The sequence below is a fragment of the Berghia stephanieae genome, chromosome 4 (genome assembly GCF_034508935.2).
Source record: "Berghia stephanieae isolate SIO BIC M18660-M18661 chromosome 4, UCSD_Bste_1.3, whole genome shotgun sequence".
Lineage (NCBI taxonomy): Eukaryota > Metazoa > Mollusca > Gastropoda > Nudibranchia > Aeolidiidae > Berghia > Berghia stephanieae.
In genome coordinates, this window is record NC_088363.1 from 87,830,336 (window position 1) to 87,837,835 (window position 7,500).

A 7,500-nucleotide genomic window follows, 5' to 3' on the forward strand; every position below is an offset into this window, starting at 1 on the left:
AAAAACCTCTCAAGAGAAGTAATTAGTTCTGCTTTACGACAATAACAATTAAAATGATAATTTCAAATATTCCAAAATCGTTTTCTACCAAAAACATTCAATGTAATTTTTATTCTTTTCTTCCGGTTCAATGTAAAAATAGTACTGAAAGTAGATACACGATTCTTGGCCTGAAGCAAACGGGATACGAGTGCTATTGAGGGTAATGCTGTTACTAAGTAAAACATGTAGAGATAAAAATAGCTTTTCTTCCTCTCTCGTACCGATTTAACACTTCAGAGACTAACCGCTTGGCCCTTGGCCATCACTTGGATTGAATCATCCTACAGTTTAAATCTACATGTAAGTGTTTACATGGTGGGAAATTACTGAGTTCGAATAGAAAAGAAATACGTGATTGGGGTACATCTCGGTACCGAGATCAATAGATAGATAGATAGATAGAGAGACAGGGAGAAAGAAAGAGAGAGAGAGAGAGAGAGAGAGAGAGAGAGAGAGAGAGAGAGAGAGAGAGAGAGAGAAGTATAGAGAGGATGTGAATAAATAGAGAGACAGATAGATAGATACAGTATGACAGTATTCTAACTTTGTATTTTGCCTACAAGATTGTTTGCGTGAATAATCTTTGTTGCTTTTTTCAGAAGAGATAGATATGTAGATTGATAGATAGATTGACAGACAGACAGACAGATAGATAGATAGATAGATAGACAGATAGATAGCTAAACAGATAAATAGATAGATAGACAGATAAATATATATATATATATATATATATATATATATAGATAGATAGATAGATAGATAGATAGATAGATAGATAAATAGATAGATAGACAGAGTAGTGTGAGCGATTGTGGACCAGGAACCATCACTTGTGGCTTGTCGTTAAGAATACTCGTGCCTTAGGACAGTGACTATAACTTATAAGCTACTTGTAAATAAAGTCACGTATGACGGAGTTGGTTGTAGAAATGTTTGAGGGAGAATTCCGCTGTACAAAACGCCATTTAGAAATGTGGCCTCATCTTTTTCCCCCTTTCAAATATCGATGAATTGATTTAGATCACCCCGACTTGTCAAATAATATCATTATTAGACCTTAGATTTCTTTCAAGACTTTGTTGAAGACTCCAACATTGACAATGTTATACAAGTTGAGGGTCATCTTAATCTATCGAAAATTTAGTAAATGGGGGACCAAAATAAAGAATAGACAAACTGTAACATTAATTTAAAATAATGAAAGAATAGAAGGTGATGTCATGATCTGAATTTTAAAAAATAGATTGTTCTTTACAACTAGTCACAGATAAATGAATAGCTTTTTGTTTCAAGCAATCAAATTATTTTTTAAAAACCCTCAACCCCCCCCCCCCCCACCGAGCCCTTCCAAAAGAAAAAGAAACCCAACATACAAGCAAACAAAAAAAATCAAATAAACAAATAAAAATCGGACCGTCAACCCCTCGCCCTCCCCCCCCCCCCCAAATGAAACAATGTCAGTACTTAGTATTTCATAATGATAATAACAATAATATTTATGATGGATTCTAATAAAGATAAATGGTATCTATAATGATATAATAATAATAATAATAATAATAATAATAATAATAATAATAATAATAATAATAATAATAATAATAATAATAATAATAATAATAATAATAATAATAATAATAATATTAATATTAATATTATTATTATTATTATCATCATCATCATCATCATCATCATCATCATCATCATCATCATCATCATCATTATTATTACTATCATTACTATTATTATTATTATTATCATTACTACTATAAGATGACGAAGAAGAAGAGGTTGGTTTATCTAGCATCAACTGTACTGCGTTAGCCATATTTATCACAAAATTGACATGAATAACGAGTAGACAGGCATCGAAGAGGGAGATAGAGAAAAATAGATATAAAATAGAAGCAAAAATAGTTAATATTTTAGAAGACTGATGTCGAAAACAGATGTATAGGGGTAGATAACCGAGGAATTGAGAGAGGAAAGAAAGGGAATAAAGTGCCATTAGATTAACAAATTCATAAAACGGAAATAATTGGAATATAACGACTTTTAGTTATATTCTTAAATTGAAAAGTTTCAGATTTGAGCCTTTGTCATTAAAAAAACAACAAAACGAGCATTTACATAACACAATAACCCCATTAACGTGCTCAAACTGCTTTGCAAGGGGTCCCAAGATAACAACAACACAACATGTTGGACGAGACATGCTATCATCTATTAGGCGGTGGTACCATTTTCCCCCCGTTGTTAACGGCCAGGTAGGACCTGAGTCTGGTGAGAGAATATGAGCAAAGAGCCTTATCCAAGGAATCAAATGTGTGCCACTCAGAGAGACTTGAACCCGAGCCCGAGACGTTCCCGTCCGAAGGCAAGTGTCATACGCATAAATGCATCTTTTTAAATTTCAGAAGCACAAGTCTTTGACGAAAATCAACGCTGGGGTACAATATTATTCGTTTAAAAAAAAATCTTTTTGTTGCCAAACACGACTTCTTGTACGTCGAATAAAATTATTGATAAAACAGTCCGAAGATCAAGAGAGAGAGAGAGAGAGAGAGAGAGAGAGAGAGAGAGAGAGAGAGAGAGAGAGAGAGAGAGAGAGAGAGAGAGAGAGAGAAAGATGGAGAAAGAGAAAGATAGAAAGAGAGAGAGAGAGAGGGAGAGAGAGAGAGAGAGAGAGAGAGAGAGAGAGAGAGAGAGAGAGAGAGAGACAGACAGATGGGGAATGATTAATTGACCTACATTTTCCCAATTGCGAAATACAAAGCTGTTTGCTCGATTTTTTTTTTTCAGATGTCGTGGTAATTACAGGGTAGATATCTAGATTCTACAGGCCAATATTGATTTCATATATCTAGATTACCAATTATTTACAGCTAATGGAAACTAGCAACAGCATTTCAAAAAATGCATTTCCCATCTATCTTATAATTGAGCTTTTATATAGCGCACTATCCACTAAATGTGTTCAAAGCGCTTTACAAGGGAGGGGTCCCTGGTCAACAGCAAAATTTAACATGTAGGACGGGACATGACGCCTGTTAGGCGATATTACAATTTTTCGGACAAGGACAACGCTGTTAACGGCGACCGGGTACTCATTTTACACCTTAGTACAGTGAGAGAATGTGAGTAAAGAGTCTTTTCCAAGGACTGAACTATGCGCCGAGCGAGGCTCGAACCCAGGACCTTATGATCCGAAAGCGAGTGTCATACCACTAGACCACATAGCCGCACCAATGAGCAACAGTGTTTGCTTATTTTTATTTTTACGTATTTGCTATTTTTTAATTGGATTCAAGAATCTGATGTCGCCCAGCAACAGCGGCCATCGTGGTTCTAAACAAAGAAAATAGTTACTTTTTAATCTTCATGCTGGCTAGAACTTTTCATATGTCTTGTGATCAGAATGTGTTAAAGTCAAAACATGATCAGATTTATAATGTTTTTTTTTCTCCTCTGGATACGCTTTTATGTTCGTCGGAGAAATATTTCATAAGGGCGTCCGCCATTGTTCCGATAGTTTAGAGCCAGTTACTAAGTTACCATGCGTCATTACGAGGGAAGTGACGTCACGACTGTTGAAGCGTATTGATGTGATATATGACAAGATGTGTATGGTGGTGGTGCCATATTATGGTCAAAGTTTTCGAATCTGTGACATCGTTGGTACAAATGTACAAAGCAAACCCTCAATGAGTACAATGTTGTTTAAATGTTTAACAACAAGAGATGAAGAGAGTAGGAAAGTGGCCCTGGGATCGTTGATAGCTCATACGGTAGAGTAACGTTCTCCCCGGCCAGGCGGAGTTAGTTGTCGTACCAGTAAGGTCCCGGGTTCAAACCCCCATCACCGCCACGAATTTTTTTTATTCTCTATTGTCTTCTGGTACTTTCCTACTCACTTCATCTCTTGTTGTTATTAAACTAAGTGCCTGCTCCACTCACTTTTCTGAATTAAATGTTTAACACATCTTAACCAGTTAACTCACTCAATCCTAGAGAGTTTTGCTACTTTTCAAAATTGGAAAAAAATGTATTAAAAATGAGCATGTACATAGATAGTTTTATTCAACTACCATTAACGTAAAAACTAAAAACATTATCTTTGACACTACGCCTATAATTTGTCTATGAAAAATGTAATAAATAGGTATGGGGTAAAAGTAACCCGGGTAAACAACGGATATAGTCGGTGTTTGGGTTGAGGGAGTTAACCAGTTAACAGCCGTACTCTGGAAAAACACGTTTTTAAACATTTGGCCAGAAAATTCTTACTTCAAATATCGATCGATTTAAACTCTCAAATTTGGTACCTACCTCTCGAAGTCCCAGGTTTGAAAGATTTTGCAGAGATGAGGGTCATTTAAATCGATCGATATGCGAAGGACGAGTGTTCTGGTCATAATTTTAAATATGTGTCTTCATAGAGTACGACAGTTAGGTAACTGGTTAATTGGAGACAGCGTGACAGGTATTGTCTAGTGGTATGACATTCGCTTTCGGATCGGAAGGTCCTGGGTTCGAGACTCGCGCTCGGCGCATACTTAAGTCCTTGGAAAAGGCTCTTTGTTAACATTCTCTCACCGTACTCAGGTGTAAATTGAGTACCTGGTCTTAACAGCGTTGTCTTTGTCCGAAAAATTGTAATATCGCCTAACAGGCGTCATGTCCCGTCCTACATGTTGAAAGTTGCTGTTGACCAGGGACCCCTTGTAAAGCGCTTTGAGCACATTTAGTGGATTGCGCTATAAAAGCTCAATTATAAGATAGATGGGAAATGCATTTTATGAATTTAATTCGGCTTCTAGGCATATGGTTCGTTCCAACATAATGCCGTTTTGAGACGATGGGTCATATTTTGGAAAAAATCCTGAAAATGTTGCGTAAGGAGAGAATTTAAAAATAGACAGTGCAACATCCTACATTTATTGTCATATCCTCAGAACTAGGTCTGAAAACGACACTTTTGAGATTTCACTCTTATCTTCTCACACGAATGGACAATCAAACATATTTAATCGCTTTCCATTTATTTTTACCTCTGGTTCAAGTATCCACTTTTCAATTTTAGCGATTACCTTGTATTTAGGGCTTCGCTAATTTATGAATAAAAGATGAAATGGAATTTTATTCTGTTTAAACAGACTTTTCCAATGAAAGAATGTGCGAATACTTTCTCAAATGACTGGGGGTTTTTTTAATGAAGGAGTTGAAAGCAAGGAGAGTGCGTTACCACAATATTTTGTCACGTATTTCATCTTGTGCGATTTTGTGGTCTAGTGGTATGACACTCGACTTTGGATCGGAAAGTCATACGTTCGAGTGTCCCACTCTGAGCGGCGCATTGTTGAGTCCTTGGTAAAAGCTCTTTACTCACATTCTATCACCGTAAAATGAGAGCCTGACCGTCAACAGTGTTGTCTCTGTCTTAAAATATTGTAACATCGCCTAACAGGCGCCATGTCTTGTTCTGCGTGTTAAATATTGCTTTTGGCTAGGAACCCCTTGTAAATCACCTTAAGCACGTTTAGTGGATATTACTCTGAATAAAGGATCAAGCTTTTAAAAAATGTTTTGTTGTATCTCCGTTCATATCTAAACAGCTCACGGTTCTTTTTGGGAGGGGAAAAACAACAACAAAGACCTGAGTGACGTCAACTTCGAACTATCTATATTTTTCACAAGAGAACGCGTACTTGGATGAAAGAATATAATAATATATAGTCATACCAATACTCTCTCAAATGAGATATGTTTTTTTATAAGAAGGAGGGGATAGTGAGGAGAGAGAGAGAGAGAGAGAGAGAGAGAGAGAGAGAGAGAGAGAGAGAGAGAGAGAGAGAGAGAGAGAGAGAGAGAGAGAGTATTGCTCTATAAAAGGAACGAAATTGACGTCACTCATCTCTTTGTTATTGTTTTTAATCAGCCATTTTGGTGATTAGTTCTCAGTAAATTATATTAATCAGACTATAAACGATCATGGTTACACATAATTGTGTGTGTCGGTTGGTATGGAGGATGTTGTGAGTATTTTTCCTAAACTCAAAGCATCAGTATTCTGACATGAGATTTGCCAGCCCGCGGTTCAATAATAAAAATAAAGACAAACAAACAAAAAAACAAAACAAAACAAAAGAGTACAAAGATAAAAAGAATAAAAACAAGACAAAACACTTTCGTTTGATAAAGAAGGAACTTCCACGAATGATGTTTACAAATCCATTCTCCTTTATCTATTCGCTTGAAAATAATCTTCACTAGATAGAATGAAAGGGACGGGTTGTGAATGACGTGAGAGAAACATCGATTTCTTTCCAATTGATTTTTTATCTTCAAACCAAAGCAATCAAAAGTTATGTTTGATATTCTATTTTACTGGATGATGTATCAACACGTTGAAACTTGAGGGCGCTTTTAAAATAGCATAACCCTGCGGTCTTCTTACAAAATAAAAGTATATACGAAAAAGATGTCCTTGACTCAGTTTAGACTCAAAGGAGTAGACGACACACACACACACACACACACACACACACACACACATATATATATATATATATATATATATATATATATATATATATATATATATATATATATATATATATATACATTTAAATCATTAAAGCAAAAACCATGAAATAATAGTGCTCAATTTTTTTTTTATAAAAGGAGCTTTTTATAAATATTCCAAGTATAATTATTATTGGTTATTATTGTTTATTATTATTGTCACTAGTGACATGAAACAATACTGTAGAAGTTAAACAATAATAATTATACTTGAATTGTATATATATATATATATATATATATATATATATATATATATATATTGTATATATATATATATATATATATATATATATATATATATACATACATATACAATTCAAGTATAATATTGTTCATGTTTCAAGCATTCGCTATCTTCAGGAAGTCCTTAGGTTTATTTCCTGTTCTTTTGATCGTTGAGAATTTTTTGAACTTTTACATTTCTGTTGTAACATTGAGACCAGACGAGATAATGATGAAATAATAGAGTCCATTAATTAAGTCATAATGGTTGAAGTAAAACAATCTTGTGTCAATCAACCTTCAGTTGCTGGTTAAAACATAGTATTGGAACATCTTGAAGAAATGTTATACAAGTACATGGCATTTTTGAATTTTATTATATTGAACCTAATTTATCATTTTTCTCTTTTTTTTTCAGGATTCATTCATGTTCTGAGTTGATGGCAATGAATGATTATAGCCTACATTAATTAGATTGAGTGTTGATTCAAGACCTGGAAAATCCAACATTCGTACCAATTGCATTTTATCATATTGAACAGAGCTTATCATTTTCTGTTTATTTTTTTGTTTCTGGATTCATTCGTGTTTCGAGTTGATGGCAATTGATATATACTGCATAAATGTTGATTCAAGACCTGGGTA

General features: G+C 34.6%; 1 protein-coding gene across 1 annotated transcript in view; it reads left to right on the forward strand.

Annotated features, from left to right (window-relative positions):
* LOC144971488 (uncharacterized) overlaps positions 1 to 7,500 on the forward strand; it is a 113,125-nt gene that overhangs the window by 36,712 nt on the left and 68,913 nt on the right. Inside the window, exon 2 of the mRNA XM_078912448.1 lies at positions 7,274 to 7,500. This exon is cut by the window's right edge and continues 467 nt beyond it. The gene's annotated coding sequence lies outside the window, so the exon portion shown is untranslated. The remainder of the gene's footprint in view (positions 1 to 7,273) is intronic.